We start from the raw sequence: 16,422 nt of genomic DNA on the forward strand, positions 1-16,422 counted from the left end.
GGTTAAGTGCCTTTGGCTCTGTGAAGCAAGTTGCCTTTCTAGATTGTATTCCCAGTAGTATATCAGGACTGCAGATCCTTAAAATGCCTTCCACCAAGCATTAAATATAATTGGAAAAAAAACTACTGGTAACTTTAGGGCTGTCAAGATAGAATCAGACTTCACTTCTACCTTTGAGGCAGTTGGGCTGCATCTGCAAGAGATTAGAGTGTTAAATAAAATATAGCTGCTTTATCATCCCTCCAGGCCGTCACTGATCTGATAAGTTATAACACACCTCTACCAGCAGGTGGAGACTGAGTGCCCCCCCCAAAAAAAAAAAAACAAAACCAAACAAACCCCAGAGACCCCCGGGGAAGAAAGAGAACCTCCAGCTGCCTTGTACATGGCTAAAACAAAATCGGGGGCAAACCCAGCAAAGAAGGGCTCACTGCCAAGGCAGGAGATACATTGTAAAACTGTTCCTTTCTCTCTGACAGGAGGAAGGTTACCCGAGGCCACAGACATAATGGCAGAGCTTACCACCAAAACTGGCAAAAAACCCACCGAAAAACTCTCCACCAAGGCTTGCAGCGGTAAAGAGGCCTGAACAGGCCCACCTGCTAAAGCAGGTAAGGGAATCCCCAGCGCTATCGGCAGTAAGGGAAACCATATTGCCCTGACCATCAGTAGCTGGGGAAATCCCTGTGTGGGTGGTAGGGGAAGCCCAGGCTTCCCTGCTGCCGATGAGCGGTGCATGCGCAAAGGGGAACCCTGCTTGCCGGCACCCGAAGCAGACAAGGATTCCCCTTCATGGTGGCTGGTACACTTCGTGCACACGCCGGTTGCATCAACTGCACGCCTGGAGCACAATTAACACTTTTTCAGCTTAAAAGTGCTCATTGCAAAAAATGCTACAAGAAAAAAAAAAGTGCTGGTTAGTAATTTTAAAAAAACAAAGTTCATTGAAGGCTCCCCTTCTGACTGGCATTTCCTCAGGATTTTGGTTTTCCCAATACAACTTTAATTTAAATTGAACAGACCCCACTGGATCTCAAAGCTATATGCCTTGGCTGAATTTTAGTGGCAAAGCTTACAGCTGAGGCACCTCTAATGAAAAAATTGAGGGGAGGTAGGGGAAATAGGTGGAGGGACTTGACCAGTCGAGTATGGCACATCCCAGTGAATCTTTTGTGAGGGTATTTAACTCGGGACCTGGTGTTTGTAAAGGCACCTCACATATCCCCTCTAACCTTACAGGACACTCAAAAGATCAATCCAGCACCACAAACAGGGACCAGAAGGCCACTAAACAAAATCCATAAGCCCTACACTAAACCAGGGAAAGACTGCACAGGCTTACCACCTCCACCTACTGGAGACTGAGAACAGACTGATTGTACTTGGGACTGCACAGCCCACTTATCACAGCCAAAAGTTAGTGTCTCAGTCTCCACCTACTGGTAGAGGTGCGTTATAACCCATTAGTTTTGTGCCGGTCTGGAGGGACTAAAAGAAAGAAAATTAGCAGGTAAGAACCTAATTTCTCCTTTAAATTGCTTTATCAGCACTCTTTCACCTACTGTTTGTCAGACCATAAGATGCACTTTTTCCATCCCGGTACCTTTTTTAAGAAGCGGTGGTCCGCGGTCTCCTGCTGGACAGTCGCTGCTGTAGAGCGATGCAACACACAATGCAGGAGCGTGTCCTTTGTGCTTCCTGCCTGGTCACACGCTGCTCTGTGATTGGCTGCAGTCAGTTACGTTCAAGCTGGGTCCTGACCCCATAGTTTGGGAAGCTCTGCTCTGTTCTTTCACTGGGAAAATGTAATCATAGACATAGTCAAAAACTAAGATCAAAATCTTAATTGACTTGATTTTATAAATTTTTGTACCTCTTGAGTCAATACATGGTTGATCCCTGTTATCTAGCAGTTTTCAAAAAGCAAAAGCCCCAAAACGAGGAAAGTAAAAACTCAAATCACAGAAACGGTTCATAGACAAAAGGCGCGATGACAACCCAGCGCAAGGCGGAAGCGCGTCAAAGAAAAACAGTATTTTAAGGGACTCCGACGGGGGGGTATTGGTACAGAGAGGCGTTGGGGGGTTGTAACCCCCCTCATTTACTGGAAACTTAACTTTTTCCCTCTTTTTTAGTATAATGTGGGGGGTTACAAACCCCCCACAATGCTGGTGCAATCTCTGTTAAGTAAAGTGGGGGGTCCCCACACCCCCGTCGGAGCCCTTTAAAATACTGTTTTTCTTCGGCACGCTTCTGCCTTGCGCTCAGTTGTCTGCGCTGGGTTTTCGGCGCACGCTTTTGACCTGTCGCCCACAAACACAGCTTCCTGTTTGTACCTAACAAAGTGATATTAATATGTTGCTGTGGAGACCCTCCGTTACCACCCATGCTGCTATATTGCTGTGTAAGACATTCAACTGCAGTTTATTGAAACTACTGCAATATTTAGAACAAATTGGGGATATTTTACCATCATAATAAATGAAGATGTGCCTACATCTATCTATATCTGTGTGCTTCAAAATGTACAACCGTAGGTCCTTTAATAAAGTTCCACAACTTTAGATACTAGATATCATAAAACACTTAACTAAATCACGGAACTGTATCACTAATAGGTATCAATAAATTTAACTTGGATATCTTTCAATATTGACTGTATAAATTAGAGAATGATACAGGGACAAATTTTTTTTCCATCCCTGTGGGAACTCATTTTCCCATCCCATCCCTGTGAGTTCTTTTCCTGTCCCTGCTTCATTCCTTCAAGCTCCTCAAACACTTTAAGACAGGGGTCTCAAAGTCCCTCTTTGAGGGCCGCAATCCAGTCGGGTTTTCAGGATTTCCCCAATGAACATGCATGAGATCTATGTGCACGCACTGCTTTCAATGTATATTCATTGGGGAAAACCTGACTGGATTGCGGCCCTCAAGGAGGGACTTTGAGATCCCTGCTTTAAGATCATAAGTGTTCAGGGTTCATAGACAATGGCGCGAAAGACAAAAGTGCGTGCCGACAATTGAGCGCAGCGCGGAGGCGCAAGCCGCACAAAATTACAGTTTTTAGGGGCTCCAATGGGGGGTTTGTTGGGGAACCCCCCAGTTTACTTAATAGACATCGCGCTGGCATTATGGGGGGTTTGGGGGGTTGTAACCCTCTACATTTTACTGTAAACTGAACTTTTTCCCTAAAAACAGGGAAAAAGTTAAGTTTTCAGTAAAATGTGGGGGGTTACAACCCCCTACAACGCGGCGCGATGTCTATTAAGTAAAGTGGGGGGTTCCCCCCCCCACCCCCGTCAGAGCCCTAAAAACAGTAATTTAGAGCGGCGCACGCCTCCGCGCTGCGCTCAATTGTCTGGGCGCGCCTTTGTCCTGACACCAGTGTTCAGGGCTTTTGTGGTTAAGGTGCAGCTTACAGGAATAGAGTAGGGACAGCAACAAAACTCATGGGGACGGGGACATTGAGTTCCTAGGGGGACAAATTTGTCCCCATGTCATTCTCTAGTATAAATGTCATGTTAGGAAATACTAGGGATGTAAGTTCGTATATGGAGCAGATGGTTCAGGAACCATCAAGGGAGGGAGTTATTCCATATTGGAATGAAGGACTTGGTACAAGCAATAGTGATTATAATGTCAAATTTGAGTCAATAGCGGGTGTGAAGACAATATGGAAATCTGCATTGGTATTTAATTTTCAAAAGGGCAACTATGGTAAAATGAGGAACATGGTTAAAACAAAAAAACAACTAAAAGGAGTTCAAATCTGGCATAGACATTGTTTAAAGATAGACCTGTTTTAAGTCTGATAAGACCAGATGAGATGTATTTCATGTATCAAAAAAAAAAAAAAGGTGGAAAGAAGGCCAAGTGACAGCTGTGGGGGTTTAAAGGTGAGATGAAAGAACCTGTTGGAGAGCAAGACTGGATGGACCATTTGGGTCTTTAAATGCCGTCATCTACTATGTTACCCTGCCAACCTCTGCTACTTAGGCAGCAGGGGAACTCTTTGGGTGGTGGAACTTGAACACCCCCACCAACCAAGCGATGCCATAATGTTGAAGGGGGCCTGAGCCCAACTTAGGGGGGGGGGGCAAGCCCACCTGTGGCTATGCTACTGATCCTGGCACCTAACTTTGGGCACCCTTTATTGTATATTCCCCAGAGAGAAACAAAGTTAGATTGTGAGCTTGCTGTGACGGGAAAAATATTTTTTGAGTACCTGATTTCTGTTCAATTTGTTGTAAATTGCTTTGGATAGAAACATAGAAATAGACGGCAGATAAGGGCCACGGCCCATCTAGTCTGCCCACCCCAATGACCCTCCCCTACCTTTCTCTGTGAATAGAGAAAGGTAGGGGAGGGTCATTGGGGTGGGCAGACTAGATGGGCCGTGGCCCTTATCTGCCGTCTATTTCCATGTTTCTATCCAAAGCAATTTACAATAAATTGAACAGAAATCAGGTACTCAAAAAGTATTTTTCCCGTCACAGCAGGCTGGATGAATCTCTTCATGAAAAGGTGGTTAATAAATCCAAATAAATAAACCAAAATAGTTTTGGTTTTTTTTTAAATTCTTTATTCATTTTATAATTCACAACAAGTGTACAGTAAATATCAAACAATTCGAATACAATACCACTTGAAAATCTACCATATCATACAACAAAAAGATATAACCCCCACCCCCTCCCACTTCCATATACAACAAAAAAATATACCACATGAATATAATATCTTATCATTCATATATATTATTAATAGAAATCTAATCCCTCCCCCCCCTCCGATCCACATGTAAGAATTAAAGTTGGGAAAAGTGTAAATTATTCATTAGAATAATTTAAAAATGGCCCCCACACATCCTTAAATTTATTATCGTACCCTTTTTGAACTGCCAACGCTCTTCCCATTTTAAGCACATGACATACTGAATTCCACCAGAAACCAACCAAAATAGTTGAAAGAATGGAATGACTCGTATGCAGAAAGGCTAGAAAAAAAAGTTAAAACTCTTCAACTTGAAGAAAAATGGCTCCATCCTTTCTGCCTTGCTGCGCCATATACTTAGAACAAGCTGCCCGAATCCCTACCCCAGGCTCCGTCTCTGGCAGTGTGCAAGGGCCAGTTAAAAGCCCACCTTTTTGAGAGTGCTTTCAACTCCTAACTCCTTTCACCTTGGGTTCTGCATCCCCCAACCCTATATGTCGTGTCTGTCCAAGTTAGATTGGAAGTAGAGAATGACACGGTGACAAAATTCATCACCGTTCCCGTCCCCGCGGATAACCGCGGGAAATAATCCCATGTCATTTTCTAGTGTCTATTTCAACCTCGGTCCTTCTACACCGGCATTCTTCAAAGCAAAGCTTGCGGGTCAGTGGTTGTGGCCATTCATACTCTGATTCTTATGGGAGCCAAGGATAATGAAGCCATTGTGACATCACTGATGTGATTGGCTCTTAGGCACTGGTGGAATGAGGCATTATGACATCACAATATCTGCTCTGGAGACCAGAGACTGTCATTCTGTAGTGTCTATTTCAACCTTGGTCCTTCTACACCAGCGTTCTTCAAAGCAAAGCTTGTGGGTCAGTGGTTGTGGCCATTCATACTCTGATTCTTCCCTCTCTCCTTAAAGAAAGACATGAAGATGGTTTCCCGCGGGGACGGGAACGGTGACGAATTTTGTCACTGTGTCATTCTCTAATTGGAAGCTCTTCCGAGCAGGGGCTGTCTATAAATGTCAAAATGTACAGCGCTGCAAATGGCTTTCAGTGCTATATAAGTGATGAGTAATAGTAAAGAGGAGATTTTATATCCTTAGAATAGATTCCAGCTACTGGCGTGAACTTTGATGGCAACTCCAGTAGCTGGAACCTAAGGACAATATTGGGTGGACTTTGTGATTCATGGCTCAGAAATAACAGAGAAAAAAGACAATTGAATGTAATTATTTATAATGCGTGTAAATTTTGGGCAGTCTGGATCAGGGGTCTCAAAGTCCCTCCTTGAGGGCCACAATCCAATCGGGTTTTCAGGATTTCCCCAATGAATATGCATGAGATCTATGTGCACGCACTGCTTTCAATGCATATTCATTGGGGAAATCCTGAAAACCCGACTGGAACATGGCTCTCGAGGACCGGAGTTCCCTACCCCTGCTCTAGAGGAAAAATCCATAAACCATTATCAAGATAGGGAAACCACTGCTTATCCCTGGGTTAAAGTGACATGGACTCTGTTACTTTTGAATGATTTTTGTTGTGGTTTAGGGTGTGAATAAGAAAATCCTCTGCTTTTGCTGAGATGTGATGGCAGTGATTTGGAGCAACCTACCTTGTTGCAAAATGTGTGCACTTTTATTGTGTTTTTCAGTGGTTCCCAACCCTGTCCTGGAGGACCACCAGGCCAGTTGGGTTTTCAGGCTAGCCCTAATGAATATGCATGGAGGAGATTTGCATGCCTGGCACCTCCATTATATGCAAATCTCTCTCTTGCATATTCATTAGGGCTAGCCTGAAAACCCGACTGGCCTGGTGGTCCTCCAGGACAGGGTTGGGAACCACTGGTGTATTTGATAGCTGAATTTCAAGGTTCATAGTCAAAAGCGCGCGCCGACAACCGAGCGCAGACAACTGAGCGCAGGGCTTAATCGCGCCAAAGAAAAAACGTATTTTATAGGGGTCTGATGGGGGGTGTTGGTGGGGAACCCCCCCCCCCCACTTTACTTAATAGAGATCGCGCTGCCATTGTGGGGGGTTTAGGGGGTTGTAACCCCCATCATTATACTGGAAACAACTTTTTCCCTGTTTTTTAGGGAAAAAGTTAAGTTTCAGTATAATGTGGGGGGTTACACCCCCCCAACATGGCAGCGTGAGGCAACGCGATCCTTATTAAGTAGAGTGGGGGGGGTCCCCTCCCCACACACCCCCGTCAGAACCCTTTAAAATACGGGTTTTCTTCGGCGCGATCAAGCCCTGCGCTCAGTTGTCTGCGCTGGGTTGTCGGCTCACCTTTGTCCTCACGCGCTTTTGACCCGTCACCGAATTTCAAAGACAAATTAGCCGAGCAGTTTTTTTAAGGTGTCCAACCATTGAGTGAGAAATCTTAGAAGAATAAGCCAGAAATAAACGATAAAGCCATAAATAGAAGAGGGTGCTGTAAAGTTCTCATCCCAACCAAGAAGGGAATGACATGGAGCCACGCAATCCACAAGTTATTTCACATATTCACACCCGAGTTCAACACACACGACACATACCCCCTCTTTTACTAAGGTGCGCTAACGTGTCCATAAACTAACATGCACGCATTAGCATTTAGTGCGTGCTAAATCAATTAGCGCACCTTAGTATAAGAGGGCCATAGTGGCTGAAGTTTCTTTTATCCTTGCAAAAAAAAAAATACTCTGACGTCTTGTCCCTGAAATACTGCTCCTCTGCTGCCATCATCTGACACACTTGAAAACTGTCACCCTTTCAAACTGTTTTTAAGGTTTGGGAACAGAAAATTAGATAGAGCAAGATCTGGCCTGTAGAATGGATGGTTTATGCACCGCGTCCAAACATCCATTGTTTTGCCAGCCTTGTGAGCAGGCTCATTGTCTTGCAAAAAGAGAACTTTCCCACAGCCTCCTTTTTTAACTTTCAATGCCTCCTTTAAGCGAAGCAGCAAATTACAATAGTATTCGTCATTAACTGGCCCCCTTGGAAGATAGTCTTTATAACGCCTTCCAGATCCCAAAACCCTGTAGCTGTACCCAGATATTGTGATGTCATAATGCCTCATTCCACCAGTGCCTAAGAACCAATCACATCAGTGATGTCACAATGGCTTCATTATCCTTGGCTCACATAAGAATCAGAGTATGAATGGCCACAACCACTGACCCGCAAGCTTTGCTTTGAAGAATGCTGGTGTAGAAGGACCAAGGTTGAAATAGACACTACAGAATGACAGTCTCTGGTATCCAGAGCAGATATTGTGATGTCATAATGCCTCATTCCACCAGTGCCTAAGAACCAATCACATCAGTGATGTCACAATGGCTTCATTATCCTTGGCTCACATAAGAATCAGAGTATGAATGGCCACAACCACTGACCCGCAAGCTTTGCTTTGAAGAATGCTGGTGTAGAAGGACCAAGGTTGAAATAGACACTAGAAAATGACATGGGATTATTTCCCGCGGTTATCCGTGGGGACGGGGACGGTGATGAATTTTGTCACCGTGTCATTCTCTAAGCCATTCATCCTGATAAAGAGCAAACATGGCTATGAAAGCTAAGGTTCCATCCTTCTGCCTTCACCCGTCAGTGTCAATTCAAAAGGAAATGAGATGCTGCAGGTAGTGACTGCTTTTATCAATGGTCATATTTGGCCTAGATATTAGGGAAAGACACGGGGACAAATTTGTCCCCGTCCCTGCCCCATTCCTGCATGCTCTGTCCTCATCTTTAAAATCTTAACTGTTTGAGGCTTGTGTGGTTAAGGCAGAGCTTACAGGAATGGGGCAAGGAGAGAGACAAAACTCAAGGGGACGGGATGGGAAAATTGAGTTCCTGCGGGGACGGGAAAAAATTTCTCCCCGTGTCATTCCTTAAGCCTGCTGTTTGCCATCATGTGTGCTAATCTGTTTCTCTGTTTTTCCCCTGCAGGAGGCACTGTGCCAGCCCCAGCACATCCTTGAAGATGAAGGCCTGACCCGTGTTGCTGTAACAGTCCAACTACTGCTGGACAAGTGCCCGACTGCCTCCAGGAATATTCTAAACCCCTAGGCTGGCATTAAAAAAGGCTGGGTCATAAGCTTTTGTAGGGGGGTGGAGGGAACTTTATTCTTATTTGTGGTAGGAATCCTGGTTGCTTCTGCACCTAGGACCCAGCAAACTTGGGCTTACTGTAAGCGAGGGATTGCCTAAGAGGCCAGTATTTTACTTGCAAACTTCTCTACAGAGACTTCAGATACAAAACGCTTATTGTCCAATGCCTCCAGTAATCCCCAGGAGGCCTTTCATGTACTTTAAGGTGCTATAATGATGGATTCAGCTCCTGGCAGATGGGAGATAGACTTTAGGTATTAAAACTTCATTGTTCACATCTTTTCTGGGGGGGGAAATGAGCACCTCTCATCTGTAGAATCTGCATTTCATTTCTCAGCAATGGGACTTCTGCCAAAGAAACTATCCCGGGCCTAGAAGGAATATCCTGATCACTTCCTCTCTAGCACGGTGCAAAAGAATTGCAGCTCAAGGCAATAGCTGCTGTTCCTTAGCCAATTGGACTGTCCCTCTCTGGCTGTGTGATGTCATCAAAGAGCCGGAAACGTTTAAGGGAAAGGCTCTAAGAACTGGAGAAAGCAGATGGGACCAACCCCAAAATGCTCTTGAGTTTGGGATATCCTCTGAAGGGGAAAGCCTGGGACAGATGCGGAGAGCAAAATCGAAAGAGTGGGGATGGAACTGCAAAAACAACCAGGGAAGTGTCTACAAATAAAACTTAAGCAGAAGAGGAATACCTTTAATCGGTCATTATCACTGTAACACAGCCCACTGTAAAACAATTTAACCCAACATGGTCCGTGTTTCGGCTCAAAAGAGTCTGCCTCAGGGGAAACTTACAATATCATACAGGTGATATGCCTTTAATGCTGGAGGAAATCTTGAGCACCGCTGAAGCAATTCTAAATGCTACAAACCGAGCCATAGGTGCCAAGGCTTAAAGGGATATGCCAACAGAGATTCCTCAATTTGGTGGAACTGAGAAACAGGTTCAAAGGATCTGAGAACTAATTACAGAAAGAAAGAATGATTGTGTTAAAGGCTGGATATGTCTAGAAGACTTTATTGGGGATGGGGACCATGTTTAAAGGAGGTTGAGCTGATTAGCTAATACAGGCTATATGGGGCTCATTTTCAAAGCAGTTACTGGAACTTTGTAAATCTAAGCACTTTGAAAATACGCCTCTTTGTGTCTGCTGGAAATTCAAGGACCCTCACTAGATCTGCTTAGGGTGAAAAAGAGGAACAGATCAGAAAGTTATCACTGATTAACTTGTCAAAGGAAATGGAAAATGCAACAGGGCTTGAGAGGGACCCTGAAATGTGTATCTGTTCCGCAGGCAGATTCTGAAAATCTACCACAGGCTATGGCCAGTTAGAGCGAGAATAGCATGCATTTTAATCTGCGCAGAGTGCTTAGAGAGTGGTGGGAAGCAACGTGCATGCCAGAGGTGTCCACATATTGTATTTAAATGTAGTCGAATGTATGTTAATGTTATCTTTTGCTATGCTTCCCCAATGCTCGGAGAATAGCTGCTCATCCCACTAGAAAAAATAAATAAATAAATAACTCCCGCTCGGAGCTAGTGGTGGTGGGGGGGGGGTTTGATGAGAGGATTTCTTTTGATTTCTAGTTCAAAATCTGCGAGTTGTGATTTGTTTGGGAAGTGAAAGGCAGTCCTGTAAGCACTGGTACTGAGAAAGAAATGTCTGTGAATCTGAGCAAGCCTGAAAATGAAAGCATTCGTTACAGCCTGTTTTCTGTGCTTAAATATAAGATGGCCAAGTAAAAAAAAGCTTATATTTAAAGTAGAGAATGACACGGTGACAAAATTCATCACCGTTCCCGTCCCCGCGGATAACCGCGGGAAATAATCCCATGTCATTTTCTAGTGTCTATTTCAACCTCGGTCCTTCTACACCAGCGTTCTTCAAAGCAAAGCTTGCGGGTCAGTGGTTGTGGCCATTCGTACTCTGATTCTTATGGGAGCCAAGGATAATGAAGCCATTGTGACATCACTGATGTGATTGGCTCTTAGGCACTGGTGGAATGAGGCATTATGACATCACAATATCTGCTCTGGAGACCAGAGACTGTCATTCTGGCTGAAAAACCACATAATCGAACCCAATGTAACTTATAATGCATTCCGCAAAACAATCAAAACTGCCCTATTCGCAAAATACATTGACTAAAACGGTCCCCAACGCCACCAGGTCTCCTCTCCCCATTAAACGCATTTTCTCTCTCTCTACAAACCCCTCATACCTTGATCTCCTCGAACCCAGAACTCCAACTCATGGTTGTTCTAAATCCCTCAGACACTCATTACCCTTAGATCTCCAATCAATTAATACGTAACTTTCGCATCTAAACTATTGTATTGCATTTAGACTCTTTGTACGATATTGTATTTAGACTTAATGTATAGTATTGTATTTAGACTTAATGTATAGTATTGTTATTCAGACTCACGGTATTGTATAGTATCGTATTGTATGTGGATCTATTGTTTTGTTTTGTATTGTTTTAAAACCTTTAATATTCGCTGAATGTCCAGCCTTCTTACTATGTAAACCGCCTAGAAGTCGTCTGACTGTGGCGGTATAGAAAAATAAAGTTATTATTATTATTATTATTCTGTAGTGTCTGTTTCAACCTCAGTCCTTCTACACCAGCATTCTTCAAAGCAAAGCTTGCGGGTCAGTGGTTGAGGCCATTCATACTCTGATTCTTCCCTCTCTCCTTAAAGAATGACATGAAGATGGTTTACCGCGGTTATCCGCGGGGACGGGAACGGTGATGAATTTTGTCACCGTGTCATTCTCTAATTTAAAGGTGCAGAAGCGTGACATTGACGTGTGCTGCATGGGCAGGTTTGCCTGGCGCATACGCAGAAGTGGGCAGTAATATATTACTTTTGCAACTTACATGATTTTTCCCAGCAACCTATCTAGACTAGTAACTGTAACATATTCCTGTTTCCTAATGAAATTAGTACCCCCCCACACACCTCTTTTACAAACCTGTAATGCATTTTTTTTTAGTGCCAGCCATGGTAGTAGCAGCTCCAAATTCTATGAGCATCAGAGCTCTTAGCGCCACAACCGGCGCTAAAAACGGCGCTATGGTTTTGTAAAAGGGAGTGTGTGTGTGTGTGTGGGGGGGGGAGGGTTAGGCAACAGTGGTTACGCAATACTTTTAAAAATAAAAATATTACTGCTATTGCTTCTCTTACCCTCAATTTATTTCCTTTCATTTAACAATTGGCATTTCCTTTCAGATTCAGATTTATTACCTACGGCTCGCTGCTTTATCTCTCCAGGCTCAACACTATACACGTCTCCCTCCGTATTCGTGGTGGATGCGGGCGGAACATAGCGGCAAATATGGAAAAAACGCAAATAACTTTTTATATGTTATTCATAGTTTTTTGGTAACAGCCGGCGTTTTTACTATTGAAACCGCGAATAACTACATCTGAACATAAGAAATGCCTTCACCGGATCAGACCGAGGTCCATCTAGTCCGGTGCTCCGCACACGCGGCGGCCCATTTAGGTACTCCTTTCTGGAGACCCGACTTTACCGTATCCCTCAATATGATATGCAAGAAGGTGTGCATCCAACCTGTGCTTGAATCCCAGTACAGTAGTCTCCGCCACAACCTCCTCCGGGAGTGCATTCCAAGCACCCACCACTCGCTGTGTGAAACAGAACTTCCTGACATTTGTCCTGAACCTGCTGCCGCTCAGTTTCAGGCTATGACCTCTTATCCGTGCCACATCTGAGAATGTTAGCAACGCTGCTTCTTGGTCTATTATATCAAATCCTTTTAATATTTTAAAAGTCTCTATCAAATCCCCTCTCAGTCTTCTCTTCTCGAGGGTAAACAATCCCAGTTTCCTGAGTCGTTCTTTGTAGCTCAAATTCTCCATTCCTTTGACAAGTTTCGTGGCTCGCCTCTGCACTTTCTCCAACAGAGTTATATCCCTCTTGAGGTATGGAGACCAGTGTTGGACACAATATTCTAAGTGCGGTCTGATCATTGTTCTATAAAGTGGCATTATGACATCTTCCGATCTACTCGTGATCCCATTCTTAATTATGCCTATCATCCTGTTTGCTTTCTTCGCTACCGCCGCACATTGTACCGATGGCTCTAGGGTATTGTCAATCAGTACCCCCAAATCCTTTTCTTGTTCGCATTTTGCTAATGTCACCCCCAACATCTTATACTCACCGCGCAAACTGCCCCCAGCTTGTCCAGGAAAGCAAGCGCCGAAACTCTGATCTCCCAGAACCTCTGGTCCCCATAGAAAAGGAGGCAGCGCAGGATCAGGAGCTCAGTGCGGCTCAGCCTGGCCCCGGCTTCTGCACTGGCACTCATCGGCCTACAGCCAGGGCCAAGGGGAGTCCACCCCAGAGACGGCCTCGCACTTCTAAGCCCCGCCCACAAACACTGACGAGCACCTTTTCTGTTCCGAGAGCTCTCCTAGCCCGCCCACGGTCTCCGCCCTGCATTTCCAGTCCCGCCCACAGGCATAGCACTGCGCTACCTGGCCACTTCCCCAAGACCCATGAGCTACAAATGCCGCCCTGCACGTCAATCCTACGTCACTGCTAGAGCTGCGGAGCGGGCGAAACCAGAAGAGCGGCTTCGGCGTGCTTCTTTTGTAATTTCCTGGCGCTAATCTGCCTTGTCAAACAAAAAGGGAGGTGGAAGGAAAATTAAATGTGCACGTACAAGATGAAAAATCGTGAATAAGCAAAACCGCGCGTGCCGAAACCACGAATACGGAGGGAGAAGTGTATTAAATTATAATAAACCATAAGATGTAACTAAGTAATATATTACTTGCACAACTCTGCACGTGCACACATGGCAGCTAGGCTTCAATGCTACGAAGTGTAAGGTCATGCACCTCGGTAGCAGAAATCCGTGCAGAACTTACACCTTAAATGGAGTAACATTAGCTAGAACCTCAGTAGAAAGAGATTTGGGAGTAGTCATCAGTGCAGACATGAAGGCTGCCAAGCAGGTAGAGAAGGCCACATCCAAGGCAAGGCAAATGATGGGATGTATCAATAGAAGTTTCGTCAGTCGGAAACCAGGAGTCATAATGCCGCTGTACAAGACCATGGTGAGACCTCATCTGGAATACTGTGTGCAATTCTGGAGACCACATTACCGTAAGGACGTGCTTAGAGTCGAGTCAGTTCAGAGGATGGCCACTAGGACGATCTTGGGATTCAAGGGTCTCTCGTACGAAGAGAGACTGAGCAAACTGCGGCTCTACACTCTTGAGGAGCGCAGGGAGAGGGGGGACATGATTGAGACATTTAAATACATCACAGGACGTGTCGAGGTGGAAGATGACATCCTCTTCCCCAGGGGACCCTCGACCACAAGAGGGCATCCGCTTAAACTCAAAGGGGGGAAATTTAGGGGTGACACCAGGAAGTATTTTTTCACGGAAAGGGTGGTAGATCACTGGAATAAGCTTCCGGTGCAGGTAGTCAAGGCCACAGGCGTGCTTGACTTTAAGAGCAAATGGGACATGTACGTGGGATCCCTACGTAAGACGATTCACTAGCATCTAGACTTATTGGGGTGGGTCAGTAGTGTGGGCAGACTTGATGGGCTAAGGCCCTTTTCTGCCGTCATCTTTCTATGTTTCTAAAAGCTGCACTTACTGCAAAATATTTCTGAACATGTGCCAAGCACATTCCTCTTGCTTTTGCTTTTACACCATGTGTAATAATTCAAATATTATTTCCTTTTGAGTATCAGAGTGCTTGTTTGTACGCTGTTGGCTTTACCGCAGGAGTTCTGAGAATTGGCCTGTTGGTGTGTGACGTGAAAAAGAATAAATAGTAAACTTATGAGCCTCTCTTATAGTATTTAAATCTGGAAGTTTGGGGAGAAATAAATTATTTAACCTTTGAACTCAATGGTGGTCTGGCTGTGTGAGGCCATGCTGCCTGCTACAGGGAATCCCAAAGGGGAGAGAGTTAGATGTCTGTAATGAAAAACGCCCATCCCTGCCGTGTTTTTGACTAGTCTCATCCATTTTCTTTCTGATAATAAATTAATAAACATATATTCAAAGCTTTAAACTTTACAGCAAACTTATTCAAGGTCAATACTATAAGTAGAATATCTACAATGATGTCTTAAATAACCGTCTCATAGACCTCGGCGGTGCTGCTGCGTGTAATATGAGTTTCACACACACACAGACTGGTAGCACCAAATTCGTCATTGGTCTTTTCTCTTTAAACCAGTGGTCTCCAACTCAAACCCTTTGCAGGGCCACATTTTGGGATTTGTAGGTCCTTGGAGAGCCTCAGAAAAAAATAGTTAATGTCTTATTAAAGAAATGACAATTTTGCATGAGATAAAACTATTTATAAATCTTTCCTTTTGGCTAAGTCTTAATAATAATATTGCAATTTATAGCTAAAGAGACAAAAGATCGAGAAACTGTTTTATTTTACTTTTGTGATTATGATAAACATACCGAGGGCCTCAAAATAGTACCTGGCGGGCCACTGCTTTAAACCTTACCCCCATCTGGCACTGGCACTGGCACGCAGCACCAACCCACAGGAGGTGACGGTGCCCAAAGATCATGCTACTTGCCGGACTGGGCTTTGAGCATCTGCGCTAGCTCAAGGCCTTCTTGCTCCCGCCTCTTTCCTGGGTCTGTACGCGATTGTGAGGTGGAGTTGAGTGGATAGTCGCGTACAGACGCAGGAAAGCGCTTGCGTGAGATAACAGCAGCGAGGCGGGCAACGTTCCAGAACGTAAGATACCCATTGGAGGCAGTGCAGCTTCTGCATGTGTTATATGATCTCGCAAAATTCGGCACCTCTCCTGGCAGTGACTGCTTGATGTAAGATGGCGGTTGTGTCCGGTGCTGGAGGAGGTGAGAGCTGAAGGCAGACCACTGGCCACTTAAGGCACAAGTTTTCCAGGCACAAATCGGATACTGATTCTCCTTTCTACAAAAAAGCCTAGAGGACTACACCAAAATCTTGTCTCTTGCAGTTGATACTTTAGATTAGAATCTAAATCACAATTTTGCATGAGGTAAAACCTTTATAGTTTATAAATCTTTCTTCAATTGCTTCTGATAATTTCAGCTACACACAGCTGAAAGCAGAGCAGCATGCAGAAAGTGAAAGTGAAAGTGAAAACTATCTAAACTGCACTTTCTGCATGTTGCACTGTTTTCAGCGGTGTATGGCTGAAATTATCAGAAGCAATTAAGGAAAGATTTATAAACTATAACGACTTTTACCTCGTGCAAAGTTGTAATTTCTTTACTAAGACATTCACTTTTTTTTTTTTTTTTTTCTGTGGCCCTCCAATTACCTACAGATCCAAAATGTGGTCCTGCAAAGGGTCTTTGACACCGCAGCTTTAATGCCCTGGGTACAAAAAGGAAAAGTACCTGTATTTATGCAAACTTTTGGTTGTACTCACAGAAAGGTGGTATATCAAGTCCATGACCCCACTATTTGAATGTACAGTACATCTCCAACTACACAACAGTTGCAAGCAAACTAATTTTATTTATTTTTTTTTATGGGAAACAGACCTTCAACAACTAGGGCACTTTTTTTTTTTTTTTTT

Source organism: Geotrypetes seraphini, chromosome 16, assembly GCF_902459505.1.
Source record: "Geotrypetes seraphini chromosome 16, aGeoSer1.1, whole genome shotgun sequence".
Lineage (NCBI taxonomy): Eukaryota > Metazoa > Chordata > Amphibia > Gymnophiona > Dermophiidae > Geotrypetes > Geotrypetes seraphini.